Source organism: Chelon labrosus, assembly GCF_963514085.1.
Source record: "Chelon labrosus genome assembly, chromosome: 23".
NCBI classification, from domain to species: domain Eukaryota; kingdom Metazoa; phylum Chordata; class Actinopteri; order Mugiliformes; family Mugilidae; genus Chelon; species Chelon labrosus.
In genome coordinates, this window is record NC_140356.1 from 11,936,682 (window position 1) to 11,956,345 (window position 19,664).

Below are 19,664 nucleotides of genomic sequence, written 5' to 3' on the forward strand. Positions count from 1 at the left end.
TGTAAATGTAATCGCGGAGATGATGTGAGTTTCCTATTGAGGATGCTGCACCGCGTGAGCTGCAGTTTGTCATTAGACCAACTCACAGAGGCGGCTTCGCTAACAAGAGCTAAACTTTCTCTCTTCCTGTATCTTCTCCCTTTTTTTTCCCCCCTCAGCTCTTACTTTCATGCTGGTAGAAGCGTGCAAACTCATTCCTAGTAATATGCAAATAGGCAACATCCTGATCAGTCCTTTTCTGACCTCTTTCCTTCTTCCTTTCTATCATCCTGTCCCCATCACTCTTCCCCACTCTTGTTTCATATTGTCTCTTTAGCTCCGTCGCTCATCTTATCTGTTCCTCTCCGCATCCTTTTTCCTCTTGTCATCCCTGTCTCTCCCTCTTTTATATCCTCCATCTTTTCCATTCCCACCTCCCTTTTCCCTTCTCTCCCTCTATCGTGGTTCTCTCTCTCTAGCAGTAGTCATTCTACTTATAGCCTCGCCATTAATCAAGCTGTCATTCTCCGTCATGCTCGCTGGATCTCACTGGGGCTCATGGCACACACACCCACGCACACACACCCACACACCCACACACACACACACACACATATACACACACACAGAGCAAGGGATAGGGATGTGAGCCCACACGTACGCGAAACACAGGCACACGCACACGCAGACAAAACAGATCACACCTGTCCAGATGTGAGAAACACACAGATACAGAGCATAGATAAAAGTGGAAACAATACACGCACAAACACTTTCTCTTTTATGGTCTCGTACACATGCAAACCTTTGGTGCAAACAGATTTAGTGAGATACGGGCAAGGAAGGGAAAGATGAACACCTGTCCACACACAAAAACTCACACACACAGCAGCTGAAACAATGTCCCTAACCCTTAGGGCACAGCCATGTCCTTAAATTCACCTCCTCCTCCTCCTCCTCCATCTCAAATCAGTTTTTGCAGTCATATAAACAAGTGTACCGTAGTTTAATGTTTCCTTATTTTTGTTTAGATGTGCATTGCCTACAGTGTTAATCATAAATCAAGAGTGGGTAAGGCAGAGTGATACGTCTGCTGCCAAAGTCTTAGCGATCACTACTATGGTCCAGCCTGTACTTTACTTTTACTGCAGCGGCATCCTCAAAGAAGAGGACTGTGAGTATCAAGCGTCACATGAGCAAATATGTGTATGAATAATGAGCCTGTTCTCGTTCCCTTGGCATAAAATACTGCTGTCTTTTCAAAGCCGCTGGCGTCACAGAGATACGCACAAAGTGACCTTTGACCCGAGACTCCTGCAGCAACATTAGACGCCACGAGACAGTAGCCCAATGTTCTGCGCTGCTCTCGTCACTGTGGCTCCTTTGCATAAAGTTTTCATTGAAACAAATGGTCCGTTTCGTGCCCAATCCATGATCGTTTTCCTTTTTCTGAACCTAAACAAGTAGAGTTGATGCCTAAATGTAATCCAACAACAAGTGAAAAGAAAAACCTAGTGGAGGATTATGCTTTGCTCAAACTACAAGTAGACAAAGTTAACAAGTACTCAAGCTACATCACAGAGTCGCTGTTCTTGTGCAGCTCAAGCAATCACTGACGTTCATGTCGTTATCTGTTTGACAACGAGCTTGTGAAACATATTATTGGCTGATGTGCTAAAGTCGGTTCAACCTTTGTTTGTTCCTTTCTTTTAAAATGTACTTTATAGCTTTTTCACTGCTGTTTTGAAGACACCAATGGACCTCCACCACACCACCAACATCCATATAACGACTGGCACCGTTTGTGTGTCAGAAGTGGAAACACTCCAATAGCTTGTTGGGGCATTTGCTCTCACCCTCTTTTGCCGCAGGTGAGCTAACATTAGATCCTGTTTACCTGCATCTCAGCACCGGTGACAGGGATTACCTGGTGAGCATCTCTAGGACACCGGCGGGATTAAGAAAATGGTGACATTTGATGCCCGGGGAAAGAGACTATATTGGAAATATAACCCTTCCTTGAAGCACGTGGTGCAAAAACTCCAGTCTCCACTGTTATATCTAGCTCTGATCTTTATACACCAGATCAGATCGTCCTTCTCTTGACTTTTGTGTATAAGGGTGTCACATTTCCTGGATCTGTTTTATTTCACTGAATATATTCAAGCAATCCTGACAATCGCATGAAAATGAACAGACTATAAATGTTTTGCGCTGGCTATATGATCACTCTTTTTGGTGCTTCTTGTCTGACCTACATCTCCTCTTGTCTTCCTCCTTCACCCTCCCACCCCCCATGACCAATGCAAGAGCCTCATAAAGACCCCAAGGAGTCAGAGGATTTCATGGGGCTTTGTGTTAGACAGTGTGTGTGTGTGTTAGACAGCACATGTGGCATGCAAGGTCATGTAATCCTGCAGCCTGAAGACATCGTTACGGACACACACATATATAGCATTCACTCTTGCACACATGTTATGTGCAGGACACATGTACACACTGATGATGTCCTGGTATAACCCGGAATGCCCTCAGATACTTTCGCAGTAAACTTCGTCTCTAATGTTTGGCCCTAAAGTGTTGCACCACCTGTTAGGAGAGAAACAATTGACCGATCAGGATTTAGTTTGTAGGCGTGAGAATGGGGCACTCTTAAATGGGCATCTTTATATGGTCGGAGATTAGAAATGGCAGCTAAAACAGACCGTGACTGTACAGTGCGGGAACATCACTGATACCAAATGATACAATTGCTAACAAGAACAAAATGTTCGGCCGAATTTATGACGTGGAACAAAGTGTAGATTTGGTCTCATTATGAAGCTAAATGCCCGGACACGCTAAACCGACATCAAGGAGCTACCGACGAACAAAGGCCAACTGCAGCATCACCTCGCGTCGCCTGCGTTGGGACCAAAATGTTGGACGCGAACACACCGCAAACACTACAGCCAAAGACCAGCGGCCGACTGTGTAGAGGTTTCAAAAAGGTTTATTCCTAAGAAAATATTATTGAGGGTATTGAGAAACTGACTGGAATGGAGGAAGAAAAACACTGAATGCTTTAAAACGTATTACATGCACTGCAATAGAAAGACTGTATGCACACGCAGACACACACACATATATATATTTCCAAGGTCGCATTTCAGATGTTCAGTATGTATCTTATACAAGTCCTCCACTCTTTCTCTCTGCGCTCCACTGCTCTCCTCTTCCTCCTCTTCTGTATTCTTCTCTCCTCCTCCCTTCATCTCTTGCCACCGTCTTTCACACAAACACACACACACACATACTCTCTCTCTTTCTCACATACACACACACACAAACACAGCCTCTCCAGAGACTTGTCCATTGCTCTGACCTCTCTCTCCTGGGAGAACTGGCTGTCTGCCAAGCTCTCTCTTTTTTTCTCTCTCTCTCTCTCTCTCTCTCTCTCTGCTTCACACATTCTCCTTTTTTCTCTGGATCTTTCTTTCTCTTCTCTCAGTATCTCTCCATCTATTGATCTATCTCTTTTTCTCATCTCCTTTTGTCTCCCCCCTTCTCTTATCCTCTCCTCTGTTGCACGTCTCTCCTGCTCCTGCATCCTCTTATCTCTTCATCCTCTCGCTCAATGCGATTCCTCACTTCTCCTCCTTTACCTCCTCTACATCCTCTCCTATTGTTAACCCCCCCACCGCCCCTTTTTTTTCCTCCTTTGCTGCTTTATTAATTCTTTCTAGGTTTCCAGGATGCTGGTGTGGCTGCAGGGCTCCGCCTGGAGCTCCGTGCCCAGCTCTTGCTGCCTCTATCTGGGCACGGTGCCCAGTGAGGGCTGGGCCGGACTGAAGGAGAGCTGGAGGGGTGTATGTGTGTGTGTGTGTGTGTGTGTTCGTCCGTATCCAGTGATGGGTAAAGGGTGTGGGGGTGAGAAACTGGAGAAGGAAGGGAAGAGGCTGAAAGAAAAAAGGAGGAGGGGGAGTTGTTGACAGAGAAAAAAGAGCCAATGGAGAACGGATTTTTGATGAGTCACACTTTGCCAGCGTTACTGTGGCTGCAGGGCTGGTGTGTGCACCTGAAATAAAAACGTTTTACCTTTGTCTTATTCTTTAACAAAATCACAATCGTTCCAATTTATTACAACCAATATCTAATATTTTTGTCAATCAACAGCAACTGATTTGTTGATTTCTTCAAATAGCCAAGAATACCAATCAGAAATGTCCAGAGCCTGAAGAAAACACTTTAATTCGTCCAACCAGCAGTCCAAAAGACAAGGATTTAAATGTCAGAATAAATTTCAGGAAGACTAAATATATTTATATTAAATAAACACAACAGATGGTGAAAAAATGTTGTGGAAGGGCAAGGTTACTGAATTACTACTAGTAGCAGTGAATTAGAGGGAAATTAACATGAATAGTGGTGGTAATATTAAGCAAGTTTCTGCTGGATTTATGCTGACTAATATTAAAAACTGACCAACAAAGTCACAAACTAGATAGAGAGAAACCAGGCAGAGTGGCACCGGAGGGAAATGATGAGTCACAGCACAGCATCCAGTAAAATGAAACCAGTTAGAAAGCGCACACACAGGGAGGTACTAGCAGCGATGTGGCAGAAAGAGACCTTGAGCTTTATCGATGACGGACAAATGAACTAATCTCAACTTGCAAAACTGCGATGCAATTGAGATGAAGACCGATCAGAGTGAGTGATACAGTCCATATATGAAACATAAAGATCTACAAACGCCTACTGTTGGTAAACAACATCCATGACTTCAATCCAATTCACCGTGCTTATAGCAGGCTTGGATCGATGGGTGAAACCAGATGGCGCGACGATCGTTGGTGGTATGTTCTGATATATTCCAATATTTGTATGATCTGCTCAGAGAAATACACAAGAGGGTTACCTAGGCCAGTGTTTTTCAACCACTGTGCCGTGGAACACTAGTGTGCCGTGAGAAATCGTCAGGTGTGCCGTGGGAAATTATCCAGTTTCACCTAATTGATCTAAAAAACGTTTTTTGAAAACAAATTAATTATTATCTGCAAATAATATGCCTTTGTCAAGTGTCTGTGTATATATAGCTGTCTGTATATATATATATATATATATATCTATATATATATATATATATATATATAAGACCTTTTTCTTTATGTTTATTTGATTCCTATTCAAGACACTGACTTTATATTGTTAATATAGGCTACAGAGTTTAATTTTTTTAACATTTTTGGTTGGTGGTGTGCCTTGTGATTTTTTCAATGAAAAGAAATGTACCTTGGCTCAAAAAAGGTTGAAAAACACTGACCTAGGCAACCACACCCCGTGTCAGCTACCTACGAAGCTATGGACGACGAGCAAATCACTTTATTTTTGGGTGGGGCTTCAGAAGGACTTGAATCGAATTGAATCAAATTAAAAACATCTTTGTTCGTTTCCAAAGCCACACGCTGAAAACCGCACATGTTCTAGTGTTAAATGGTAGAAGTTGCTCTCGTATTCATGGCATATGATGGCTAGGGGTTAAGAAAGCAATAACATGCTCAAATCACAAAATGAGCACTGATACCATGACTTGATAGGTTATTTATACACTGTTAGATGATACAAGTCTGACAGGGGCGGTAGAGCAAATATGAATGCTGGACTTTCTTACAGGAGACTGGGGTTCTTGTCCCGTGTTGGACCATTACTTATTTACATAGCAGCTGCATTGTACTCTTTGGATTTTTGGATAAGGTTTAGGTTTTGGGTTAAAAGGATGCTTTCCCAACATTAAACACATGTTTCAAGGATTTTTGCACATAGTCACACAACTGCAGGAGGGTTTATAGATGCTTAAACACCTGCGCTTTCAGTCGCCTTTAAAAAAACTGACCATCTCTGTCATTTTTCTGGTGACGACGGGAGAGCTGGTGTGTCTACTGTAGCTGTGTTGTGTCACTGTCTCTATGCTTTAATTGCAAAGGGAATAAAGATGAAATTGAGCATTAAGTATGGACAAATATAAAATAAATCATTTATGATTGAGTGCATGTCCTTTACAGAAAAATATGCAAATAAAGTAATGCACAGGAGCAAATATGAGAGCAGAGAAAATATATAGTCTGTCTCTTTACTGTGATAGATGTCAGGAGTTTGAGTTTTTCTACTCGTAAAGTTCGGATGCAATAGAGCATCAGCACACCTGTACCCAGCTGCTGCACGCAGAGAACAACAATTCCCCTGCTGGTCGCTAATGGTACCGCCCTGCTGGAGTGGAAGCAAATGGCCTGGACCCAACCATGCATGGTGGGAGGTGGAGAAGGGGAAGGGGGTTGGTGGTCAGATGTAAGGGGGGGAAAGAATGAGAGCGAGAGGGTAATTATAAAGAGGGAGGCTGGAGGAAGCATAGCCTTTAATTGGATGAAAGAAACCAAGACAAAAAAGGAAAGTCTGCAGAGGAGAAAGGAAGACGAGAGGGGGGAGAGAATTCACACCAGAGTTTAAAATGTCGCCTTTAACTGCTATCTCTTGATTTATCTCCTCACTGTCCTGTCCCAACATTCCTCTCTTCTTGAGTTTTTTCTCTCCCTGCCTGGTCTCCTACTTACCTCTGTTGTTCTTTATCTCCCCCCTCTCACCTCTCACTCCTGTCCTTCCTTAGTCATGTTTCTCTTTCCTCTATTAAATGTCCACTATTTCAGTAATGTAGCGCCCTCTGTCTGTCTTCACTGTTACTGCAGCAGCAGCAGACACATTTTAAAAACTTGAACCCCTCTCAAAGAAAGTCCAACAAACCCAAGCAATGCTTGGAGAAAAAGTCTGGGAGATAAAAGTTAAAACAAAATTCTGGTTCAAGATTATGGGTATCTAAAAATGTTTTTGTTTTTTTGACTGTGCACATCCATGATATCTGAAATTCTGCACAAAAATGTGACCTGTAGATGTATAAATAATGATGTTTGAGTCTTTTTACATTCATTACAATGCAATGCTGACAAGTTGCACCCTAAACTTCCTTTGCTCCAGCTGATAAGAGCTCTGATGACACGCATATTTTTCAGACAACGTCCTGCTGTCACTGTCACATGCGTCCCAGTGTCATCCAGGATGTCCTTGCGCCGACGCCAGCGAGACAGCTCCCTGTACATTTATTGGACGTAATGAAAAACACAATTCTGATCTCGATGCGGGAGGCGTGCACGTTTGACAGACGATGCAGCAGCAGCAGCACGGCAGCGGCAGACGCCGATGTGAAATATATGCTGCTGCATGTGTTAAAATATGCAGGATGAAACTCAGGAGCTGTGGCGCAACGGTGCTAAGTGATTTAACCCTTGTGCATCCAAAGATTAGCAGAGTGTGGACGCTTTTTGAGCTGCTGCCCAGTACAGAACCAGACACAAATGCAACAGCTCCATGAAATGGATGCTTGCTTGAAAGAACTCTGCAATTTAGTAATGCACTTCAACTGAGGGACTAAGATAATGCAAGCTCAGGCTGTTGCCTCTCCTATAAAGTAGCTAAGTGTATTGTTTTTATCATCGGTCTGATAAAAAGAATCTTATTAAACAGAAACTGTTTCTTCATTTTAGTTGTAAAACCGGACAAACAGAGATTGAAACGGTCTCCTCGTTATCTAAAAAGCTAATTTGGCAAAGAGTCAGTGTCCTCTTTTAACGCAATGCAGTGCTCTGCTGCCGTCTGTCCAGTCTACAAGCAACCTCAGATCAGTAAATCACTTCAGCCAATCACGGATGGATGCGTTCTGAAAAGCAAAAACTGTTTTTGTGTGTTAATCAATGCCGTCTGCAGAGGCAAAAACAGAAGAGAGACTGATCCGATGAGAGAAAGAAAGGAATTCTGAGAGGGAAAGGTGGAAAGAGAAAAATAAAAAACAAGGGTTGACAATAGACAAATAAATAACTAAAAGAATAAGAGTGAGATCCAGAGAGTGGCTGGTTTGCCATCAGAAACGAGATACAAAATTTTAATTTGATCTCCTCTCTCCTTCTTCCCCTCAGTGTGCGTGTGCTGACAGATTTTGTATTGCTTCAGTTGGGAGACTGGCTGCAGAAAAACACACTCAGTAATTATCCAGAAAGAGCACCTGGGCACTGGGAATCTCATTATAGTACAACGACTCCTCCAACACAGACACACACACAGGATGCAGAGGAGTGAAACCAGATAAAATAAATAAATAGATAAATAAAAGGAAGATTTTTGCACAAAGAGGAGATGCAAAATATGAAAGAAAAATCACAAGAACTCAAAAACATCCAAACCCACAGAGGCAGAGAGAGTGAGAAGCCTTTCTAGCTGCTAATGTGTTTGCTTGAAAATCACGGTTGTGAGGTTTTATGGATCTTGGGCAGATGTTATATTATGTGGTGTGACTCACAAACACGTCAGGCTCAGAGATGGTGAAAGGATCATTTGAATTCATCTGCTGCCCTCTCTCTATCTGACTTTCTTTACAGCGAGCGGTTTATTTAAGAGCCACGCTTCTGAAACTCTGCAAAAGCACAAAGACGAGCAGCGAGTGCGAAGTGATCGGAAACCAAGAGGCGTTAAAAACCCAGAGACGCAAATATAAAGTGGCATAAAACTCTGAAGTCTGAATTTACTCATGTTTCTCTCCTCTCCTTCTGTTTTCTTTGATCTGTTGTAGTAGCAGGCGTCGACCAGTAAGAGGCAGCGTTTCCTCTCATCTGACTAAATGTCTTTTTTTGCCTTCACTCTTTCTTTCCCTTCATCTGGACTCTCTTTCATCTGTCTCCCACCCCAAAACCGTTTAAACACAAACAAATTGCTCAGTGTCACACATTTTTGCCAGATTGTTTTGCCTCTGCAGTAAACAAACTGCTAAAACTGAGCAAATGTGAGTCAGATGGATGTGCAGTGTGTGTGTGTGTGTGTGTTTGTTTTAGAGGGACATGCTGTTGATTTGAACAGATTCATTCATAGATTTTGTTCTGACTGGCTGACGGTGATAAGACGAAATGATTTATAATATAACAAGTCAACGCAAGAGTGTATGGAGTCGTAAGAGCGCCACAGAAATGAAAAATATCTGCAAAAGAATAAAGATTAATGTGGAAATGACAAAGAATAAAACATTATTTATCAATTTGTTTCTGTATACGGACCAAATGGACCAAACTTTCAATCACCTGGCGACCAAATATTTATTTAGTTATTCTTCTACCAGTTTTTCCTTTTTAATGTCACTCTAATGACTCCATACTCCGAAGGGTACCACCAGACACGTTCAATACCCAAATACAGTCAGGCCATTTAAGGCATTGGGACCTTAAACATGTCAAACTAACGTCTTGATGAAAGTTCATAAATCAAGCCAGGTAATGCGACACAACACAGGTGATTTATAGCTCCTGATCATAGACTGTGTAAAATCTCCCGCCGCCATGTTACCCAGAATGCACCTGCGTGTAGCCCGGCTAGCTCAGTCGGTAGAGCATGAGACTCTTAATCTCAGGGTCGTGGGTTCGAGCCCCACGTTGGGCGCAAGAGTTTTAGGCAGGAAACGTTAGGTATGTTAAACGTTATCTCTGCATGTGCTGCTGACTTAAAACTCGCGTTTCGAGATCCAGATTGTGTTAATGACTCAATCTGTGACCAGGGCTGAAACGTTTTGGGGAATATATTATCCATTTACATTCGTCTAAATAAGTTACAAAACGCCAGTCATTTAGTACTGAAGAAGCCACGAGAGGCGAGAGACGAAAAGGCCTAAAGAAAAACCAACGAGCCTTTGATTTAGTTTTGTTTTTGGATGTACCATGAGCTAAATGACAGACAAGCCTCACAGGCATTTAAGAATGAGGAACAGCTGCCATTACTGAGACATTCTCTGACTGTAGTCCAGGATGAACATTTCCTTTTTCGTGATTAAAACTCAAATTAGATATTACTCTATGAAAAAATCCATTAAACGTTTCCAGGCAACGCGTTTTTCTTTTTTTTTTTTTTTTTTTAAGGGTACGTTAGTTCAATCAGTAGCCCGGCTAGCTCAGTCGGTAGAGCATGAGACTCTTAATCTCAGGGTCGTGGGTTCGAGCCCCACGTTGGGCGACTTCGTTTTTCTATTACAATTAGATTAAGGACAAAAGAGGCACAATCCCTATGCATCTAAATGAATAAATCAGCTGTTGCTTTAATTCTTGGAGCTCGCCTCAAATCTGAACCAAAAAAATTAATTAAATGAAGCCAGAAAGAAACACGAAGAGTGATGGAACAGGAGAAAGATGGAAAAGTGAGATGGGACTAAGAGCTGATAAGAACAGGCTTACTGTAGCGAGCATGTGCTAAGTAAGATTCTTCTCCCCATCTGTTTGGGTTTGTGTTCGTCCATGTGTTTATGTGTGTGTGTGTCTGTGTGACTGGTGTCCAACCCCTGCGCAGGTGTGCTGTTGATAGTTTTATCAGGACTGGATCAGTGCTACTGGGAGGAGAAAGCAAGAGCAGAAAAGTGCAGAAGAGAGAAGAAGGGAAACACGAGTAAAATAGAGTAGAGTACCGCCTCTGTAATGATTTTGGTGTTTATTTGGTTGATTTATAGTAACTGGCTGAGCGTTTCGCTGGTACGTTTCAGCCAAGTTTCTCGAACTTGAAGATGCAAAAACATCTGTGTGGTTACGTGATCCAAATTTAGGGCAATGATTCTGAAGCTGATACAGGCCTGTATAATTTCTAGATTACTTTAGTTACCCAGCACAGAGAAGTACAGGTAGTGTGAGACTTTTAAATATAGATGAACATCCATTTCAATGAAGCCCCTGACAAATGGGTTCACACAATGCTAATGCTGTAACTGAGCTGTAAATCTGCTAGCTCACCTGTGGTCATATAAAGAAGGGAGTAAATGTACTTTAACAGAGTAAATGAGAAACAAACTGTTAAAAATAACCAGGGGAGTTAGGAAGAATGAAACAGAACCTGGGAAGGAGAACAAAAACAGTTTCTGATGCTCCAGCCCAAAGAAATAATTATACTGTGTAACTAATAATAATTAACAATATAAAAAACAAAATGAAAACAGAGGACATGAAGTGGTTAGTGTTGGTTTGGTGTTTCTTGAGAGTGAAACTTTTCGACTATCAATATTTTGCTATTAATTACACGTCAATTAAAACAGTCGCCCAACGTGGGGCTCGAACCCACGACCCTGAGATTAAGAGTCTCATGCTCTACCGACTGAGCTAGCCGGGCTACATATAATCTTAAATCCTGTAATCTCAGGATCGCAGGTTCGAGCCCCACGGTGGACAACACAATAACTAGCAAAATTATATTCAAAGACCTGTTTAACTAAAATAAATGATAATAAATATAAAAAAGATAATAAAGGCCATTGTGCAGTTGCTCCTTTATCTATTTGGTAAAGAAAAAAACAGTTTGGACTAAAACATCTGTCTTTTAATCATGGCTGTGATCTTGCTCGTCATTTATGCCGCCTTAAAATAGATAAAGTTACCTTCTTTTACTATATCCCTGGATGGACATTTGTTTTTCATGACAAAAAGCCTAATAAATTATAAATTTATAAATGTTTCAAATCCTTTACGCTCCTGACAACATGAAAAATCATGATATTTTATGGACTTTGTTTTCCGAGTACTGAAAATTTCAAACAAAAATTCAAATGTACATTAACTAAAGCTGATGGGCATTTCAGAGAGAGAAGTCTTTCCAATATTTTTATTGTCTTGATTTCCTGTTTCCACTATAGAAAGCAACACGTACAAAATCTAATCGGCTTGGCACACCAGGACCTTTATGTGTCCTCAAAATTTACCTTAAAATAAAAATCCATATCTGTCATTGCTGAATGTTGCATACAATAACTTTAATTTGTTGGAAAAATGTCTATCGTTATAAACAAACATCTTTAAAACCGTTCAACTGAACACTGAAATTGTAGATTTCACTTAAAGGAATCTGTGGTCAGTAACTGCAGCTCGTCTGGTCTCGTGTTGTGTGTTTTGTGGCCCTTTGGTCTCTGACTGTCCCCTTATACCAGCCACCGGATTTATAAAACGGTTTCAGGCTCCATAAAGTCCCCAATAAACCACTTTTACTATTAGTGTCGGACACTGCTAGCACAGAGCTGCTGACCGCTGCCTCCAGCGACCATACACACACTCACATAGAAGCAGGTCAGAGACACTTTGAGGCCTGCTGGAATCAGGACATTGGCCAAACGCTAACCCCATGTCACTCCACCCTGGCGCCCTCATGACATCATTGAAAACTCCTCAACCAGTGGCTGAGAAAAAGGCAGGAAACACACACACACACACACACACACACACACACACACACACACACACACAGGCATCCACACACTAAGCGCAGACACCAAGGACTGCCACAGGGTAACATTTAGAGTGGTCTGATACTTGCAGAAAAGCGCTTGACCATAATGACTACCGCACGGCCGCAGTGCATTGTCAACACACTCAAATGGAGCAGCTCAAGTGCAAACTGCTGCCTCAAAGTAAAGTCATCAAGCAGTCCTGTGATTCTTTTTTTGTTTTATTTTTTCTAAAATCCATGTAACTAGGCTGATTTAGAGTCGTCAGGATGGCCGAGCGGTCTAAGGCGCCAGACTCAAGAGTTATCTCCTTCCTAAGGTATGGGGCTTTCAGGTATCCTGATGGAGGCGTGGGTTCAAATCCCACTCCTGACAAATGATTTCATCCTCGCATTTATCCCTGCTGTCTAACACAGACCGATCTTCCTTTTCTTGTGGGTCATCAACTGGATAAGGTTGTCTGGGGTTGTTTCTGCTCTCTTTACACGTCAGTTGTATTTTCCAAATTTAATATACACTGATCAGCCACTACATTAAAACCACTGACAGGAGAAGTAAATAACGTTGACCATCTTGTCACAGTTCAATGTTCTGCTGAGAAACTTTTGGACCTGGCATTCATGTGGATGTTACTTAGACATGTATCACCCACCTAGACCAGAACAGACAGCCCCACGCCATAGCAATGACACTCCTTGATGGCAGCAGCACGGGAGACTTGCACAATATTAGGAAGATGGTCATAATGTTATGCCTAATTGGTGTATATAAACCAGCCTCTAATGTTGTATATTTTGACACTCTCTGTGTCTGCAACATAAAGAAACCAGCAGCAAACAACCTCTTTAATTAGGCGTCCCACTGATTGTTGTCGTGTAATTGGCTGCCTTACCGTGATTGTGCAGAACTAGGAGAACAAATGATGCTAATTTACATAACAGATGAATCTGCATCATAATGGGTTAATCAACAGGTTGATAAAATTGTGAGTCAAAGTGCATCATGACTTTTTGTCCGTGCAACAGTTGAAAACCTAAAAGAGATTGAGAGATGTTTTTAAATCTTTTCATATTAATGTTCAACATCATCTTTAAATCTCAAGCTACACAAAAACCCCCAAAAAAGTTCTTTCACACGGTCAAAGTCAGCGCCGTGGTCATCTTCAATAGAGAGGAGAGGTTAAGCCGTCTTCTGTCAGAAACTGCGCTGGGAGAAATTCCCATGGTTCAAGTCAGCCAATCAGAGACCAGCGTTTAAAATACAGGCTCTTCAGCAGAAGAGCTGAAGAGGCCATCCTCTTCACATTGACCACCGTCTGGGTGCGTGGGTCCAACTTAGTCATTAGTGCTCCCAGGACACATTAGCACGCATACATGCAGAGATTGAAGGCATTTTAACTGCTTTAAACACGAGAGTCACTTTAAATAAAAAAATGCTTCCTCATTTTCAAACCACTGACTCTGACCATATTGGGACGCGCATAGAGACTTTACAATATGCTCCCGAATGACCTTGAGGATCCTTTTGTGTTTGCAGACAACCCATCTTCTCGGGTGTCTGGCGTGGAGACACGCACTCACTCCCTCGCCCTCCCTAATTACCGAGTCCCGAGGGACGAGACACTCGAACGGCGCTTTAGTCAGAGAAAAGGTCTTTCTCACCAGTTAGAGGGCAGGCGGGCGGGCAGGCAGACGCAGACAAAAAAAAAGAAAAGAAAAAATGAAAAGATGCTCAGAATACAGATTTGATGGCCCTACATGGCCCCGTGTATATGAACTGCTTCACCGTAGCTGCTGCTGCTGCTGCGTTAATCTGGTCAGTCTGGTTCACTTGTTGGCAAAGCTACTTGTCTACTTTTCAGATGCAAAGCTGAAGGCATTATTGAGTGAACAAAACACAGAAAAGAATGGGAAAAGCTAAAATGGCGCAAGTGAAAAATAATGAATGAAAGAGAGAGGAGGGGGAGAGGAGGGAGAGAGGGAGGGAAGAGAAAGAACAGAAGTTGACTTGGTAGACAGGAGGGAGGAGGAAGAGAGATTATCTCTCTCTAATGGCTAACTTGTTGACAGCAACACTTTTCACCACCCCTATCTACACATCTAATGTTACTGGCTACCCTCACACACATCCTCTTCTGTTGCAGGTTTTATCAGTGCTGCTGTCAGTCCGGTCCACAACTCATGCAGGTTTCCGACTTTAAAAACTATGAAAAACACAAAAGTGAACCGGAGACGTCACGGCCAGAGACGGGCCTCAGCTTTCCTGAATCTGATAGTCTGCTTTCACATGTGGCGCGGATTCTTCTCAGTATTTAACGACATTAAGGATTCACCAGAGAAAATGTGATTTATTTTCTTACCTTTTCCTGCTCAACTGTGAACTGAAAAAAATAAATCCGACGTTGATGTGACTGAATGCGTTTAACGCCTTTATCGTGACGCTGAACTTTTACCTTCTCCTCACATGTGTGCTGGACGTGTGAGGATTAGGCAAAAGCTCCAAACGTTAACAAGAGGCGCTTGCTCAAACTCTTCCCATGCTTGAACAGTTTATGAGTAGGTTTCGGCTAGTCGTGCTGAGGTCAGAGGTCACCGTAAAAACCCAAGTCCACAGGTCAGTGGACGTCTCATCGCCAAGAAGACAGACGTTATAAACTCAGACTCAATGACATTAGTCGACCACAGACACTGATATTACACCGCCGTCAGTTTTATCTTGTTCAGGCTCAGACTTGCAGCACTAAAGTTGAGTTTATGCTCTTACTAGAGAACCTAGACACTCATTATAGCCGCTGTGGATACACCGACAGGCTGCACCTCTGACTACCATGCCACAAATCTGGACATCCTCCTCCACCGTCAATGTGACAGATTTGTGTTTATAATACCTGTCAGAATTAAAGTGAACTCGGTCCAGAGTTTTCCCCCCCGGAGCTACAGTCACCCTCAGCTTCCATCCAGCCTCGGGCCCAGATGAAGGCAGAGCAGCTTCTCTTTACTGAGAGAAACATTTGTGCAACATTTCGACCAAAATAGTCCTGGTCTTCACCGCAAAGCGAGAGAGCTGCCTTCATTTAGGCCGATGGGGTTGGCACACACACAAACACATACACACACAGAGAAACACACACACTGCATTTCACCACTGTCATATGGGAGCCAATGTCATGAAATAAGCTCGTTCTGTAAGCAGACTGTGACAACGGAAACATTGTGGGGACGAAACGTCAACAAGTTCAAATGGAACAAAGTCCAAAACCCTTTTAACATCGGATGTCTGCGTCCTGTTCAGGGCGCGCAAAGTTACTCACACCAGGGAATCTATCATTTAAATTCAACCAAAGTGCACAACTTTAAACACAAAAGAACAGACAATAACTCACAGAAAACATTACAAAAAGTTAAAGAGTAAAGATTTAAACATAGTAAAACACCATCTTACATTTTGTGCATCCTTTAGCGCATGAAAAGTGTATTTAAGACGTAATGACCGTCTTGTACTTGTGTTATCTCTTCAAAACCCTCCTCTTAAAAAAAAAAACAACAAAAAAAAAACATGAATCAAATGTAGTTCTTACCTGGTCTGATGTGCTGGAATAAAGTCTCAGCTCTCCAAGAAAACTTTCTCCTCCCACCATCCGACGCGCTCAAAACCCGAAAAGTGTTACTCTCCGTCCGGCTGGGAAACTGCAAACAGATCGGTGTACTTTTCTTTATGGGGGAAGAAAAGATCCCACATCAGCCTGCTGCAGAGCGCTCACCGCACGACTCAGACACAAACACTGTCACTTTTTGGACACATGAAAAAAAAAATAATAGCCCTCCTTCCTCTTTGCTCCTCGGCGTCTCACGAAAAGTCCTCGTTTGAGTCACAAAAAGAGGTCGATGTCAGGGACCGTGCAGAGGTATCACGCAGCCTCCGGCGATCCGCGGACCTGTCAGTGCTCAGAAGTCCCAAGTTGTCATGTAAGAAATGTTTTTTTTTTAAGAAAACAAAATGAGCAGCGCACGCCTCTCGTTGTACACAGCTGTGTGCGCCGTGTACTCAGCAACAGGTGTCAGGAATAAAGTGTGATTTCTTCGGGGCCATCACAAGTTTCCAAACGCTCTCCAACTAATTACGCACGCAGGGAAAATGAGGAGGAGGAGGAGGAGGAGGAGGTGGTGTGGGGAGGGTGCTCTCCAAAGTTTTGCTACGCGCTGAGAAACAGAGCGAGAAGTTTGAGAAGGAGCGAGGACGTGGGGGGGAGGAGTGGAGCGAAACAAAAGAGCACAGAGAGCTGTCTCTGCTCCACGACTGTCCTCTGCTCTGGTGTGGAAACTGCCCACAGAAGGAAAGAAAGGTGTGTCTCTCCTCTGTGCTACGGAGCTGGGATGAAGGAGGGTGGATAAAAATCTGTGTCAGGAGTGGGATTTGAACCCACGCCTCCATGGGGAGACCAGAATCCTCGAAGTTCAGGAAGGAGATTAACCTTGAGTCTGGCGCCTTAGACCGCTCGGCCATCCTGACGATGTGAAGTTTACGTCGTGATAATGTAAACTCTGTCAAGTTGGGGAAACGCGCCACGATTTATTTATTTATTTATTTTTTGTCAGATTTTACCCACGATTCCCCGTTTGGCAAAGTCTGCACCAGTCTGCACTACTTGGGGACAGTCGGCATGGGTAGTTGGTACAAAAATCTGTGAAGATGCGAATCTGCAAGTGTGTGAGGGGAACAGACCCGACCCGACCTCAGTCACAGTCAGTCAAACATGTTTGAATATTTTTTTAGCCGAATCTGGACACAATCGGGTAGTGTGAACCGATCACCGACCCGACTGCAAACACGTGCTGCCAACAGCCAATGAAAGAGAGGGGGTGGGACACAGGAAACAGCGTGAGAAGGTTGAAGGGAAGTAGAAGGAATTTGGCAGCAACGACCACAAGAGTGGCGACAAATCTGATGATCCCTCATCAGGCTCGGTTGTTAAATGTGTGATAACCAAGCCTTTCAGTCGTCATGCAAAAAATCTGCACAAGCCAGTCTGTTGTGTTCTCCTAGTCTTTTCAACATCTGTAAAGACTGTGAAACCTGTGTTGTGCGTCCCCAGCTTTAGATAGAATTAAGTCTACATTAGAGGCCTATCAAAAACTCCTACACCCCCACACTTAGAGTAAATAGTGAGTCAATTAAGCCACTCTATAGGCTACTGTGTGTTTACGGAGAAAGTTGTTTGGCAAAAGGAGGGAAATGTGAGTCATGCACAGCTTTATTTTAAATCAAACATGCAGATAAGAGTTTGTGTCAGGAGTGGGATTTGAACCCACGCCTCCATCTGGAGACCAGAAGTCCCATTTTCTCAGGAAGGAGTGAATCCTTGAGTCTGGCGCCTTAGACCGCTCGGCCATCCTGACAACTTACTGCACCCTGAGCCCAGTCTGAATATCACAAAAGAAAAGAAACTCCAAACAATATGTGTTATTTATTCAGAACTGTCCTCTACAAACTTAACACTAACTTGTTGGCTGGGTCCAGGTCGGCCAAGCGTCTCGTCAGTGACTAAAACTCACCTTTGCCCTTCAGTAGGTGACATAATTAGTTCAGCTGTTGGCAAGATATTCGAACAGAACGTGGCACTGTGTTTGGGAAGATTTCTTGGATATTCTGTGTCTGTGATGACACCGCAGGGATGAAGTGCGGCGGCAAAATCTCCCACAGGATTTGAACCTTGCTCAAGGTTGAGCCTGGCACCTTTGAGACTCAGCCAACCTGACAGCCGGGGGTTTAAAGGTGAGAGGAGCCAACCTGAACCCGTCCAACGATCCTCTGCCACGTCGGATTCTGTGCTGGCATTAGATGCATCACGCCGTTAACCTGGATTTCATCACTTTATAATCAAATAAAAGTGACAGGAACGGACAGGCCGGCGGAGGAAAAGGGGAACGTGTCATCAGCGCTGGAGGATGTTTGGACTGTCAGTGGCTAACAGCTTATTTTAGGAGCTCCACTCCTCTCACATTGTTTTTATTTCCTCTCAGAAGTTTTTCCTACCGCTCACTGCCTCCTTCTGTCGCCTTCCATCTCGCCAGCCCTCTCCATCCACTCCTCCCTTCCTCCTTGCCCCCGTTCATCCCACTTACACTTCAGTAATTTATTTACTTTACGAGCCATTTATTAGAGACAATAACGCCAAATCTGCGAGTTCATGCCTCCGAGCCACAGCTGAGACTGTTAATTATTTAGCATGAAAACACGCAATATGGCCCCGAATGTGTGTTTTAAGTCGAGCTGCTGTTTGTTTTGGTCTCCGCTCTCTCTCTCTCTCTCTCTCTGTTTTCTCTTTCTCTCCATCACCCTCTCCTTCTTTTTCTTTTCAGTCATGTGTGATGTGATGTGCGATGATTGAAACCACACCGTCCCAAAGCCAACGTAAGCCCTCCCCAACTTCCTCTGCAGTCACTCCGATGTTTTTTCTCCTCCTGGTTCCTCCTCTGGATGAATCGGTTGGACGTGTCAGAGACGGGCGCTACGTGTGGATAAACCTAACACGTGTTCAGATGTTATCTCAAGGACATCTGTGTCTCTTGTGCCGTGAATATCAGCAGGATCTTATCCTGGTATCTCTCTTCAAAGAAAGGTGTGTTTCTTGTGAAAGACTAAGGGTGAAAAAGGGTGGAAAGCATTTTAAAATTCATTGCAAATCCACAGCACAGCACTGTTACAGTGTTCATCACGTGTCTCTATCGTACTCTGTATATTATTAGACTTTTTTCTCATGTTGCAGTAAGGGCCGATATTGAACATCAGCAGTAGCCAGCTGTATGAGAGGGTGTAGCCTTTAGGTTTTTTGGTATTCGTTGCATTTTAAGTTTTTTCCTGTGACATTATGTGCACACGTCCACACGTCAAATTTGAAAACCATTACTGCAGTGGCACACCAAGCCGAGGCCGTCCACGACTGTTTGTGGGCCTCGTTTTTGCGGCGTGTCCTGCACCGCTGGCGCTAGTTCCGACCTCTGTTGGCAGCTTTCGAGCCGACTGAGCATGAGAAGAGGCGTGGAAGCTGGAACTACAAAGTCAACTACATGACCTTCTAGAATAAATAAACTGCGACCAAACGATCGGCGTAATTCAAGAGAGGCCAGCCATGTAGGACGTAGCGATGCGTCATGAGCAAAAGAGCTGATGCTTGGTAGTGAATCAGAAGAGCCGATTCCCACTGAGTGAGAACCGGCTCCCTACTATTTTTTTTCCCTTATGCATTATGTGAAAGCAGAGCGGGGGACAGATGCTGTGGCTGACTGAGTAAGACAGCAGACAGTGGCGAGGAAGAGAGTACAAGCAGAGATCCTATCTTGAGGAGCCCCTCATACAACGAGCAGAA

General features: G+C 43.4%; 1 protein-coding gene across 1 annotated transcript in view; it reads right to left on the reverse strand.

Moving 5' to 3' along the window:
* Positions 1–16,406, reverse strand: part of wnt5b (wingless-type MMTV integration site family, member 5b) — a gene marked incomplete at its 5' end in the record, with an annotated part of 79,050 nt that extends 62,644 nt beyond the window's left edge. Inside the window, one exon of the mRNA XM_084573934.1 lies at positions 15,876–16,406. The remainder of the gene's footprint in view (positions 1–15,875) is intronic.
* Between the last annotated feature and the right edge of the window lie 3,258 nt (positions 16,407–19,664).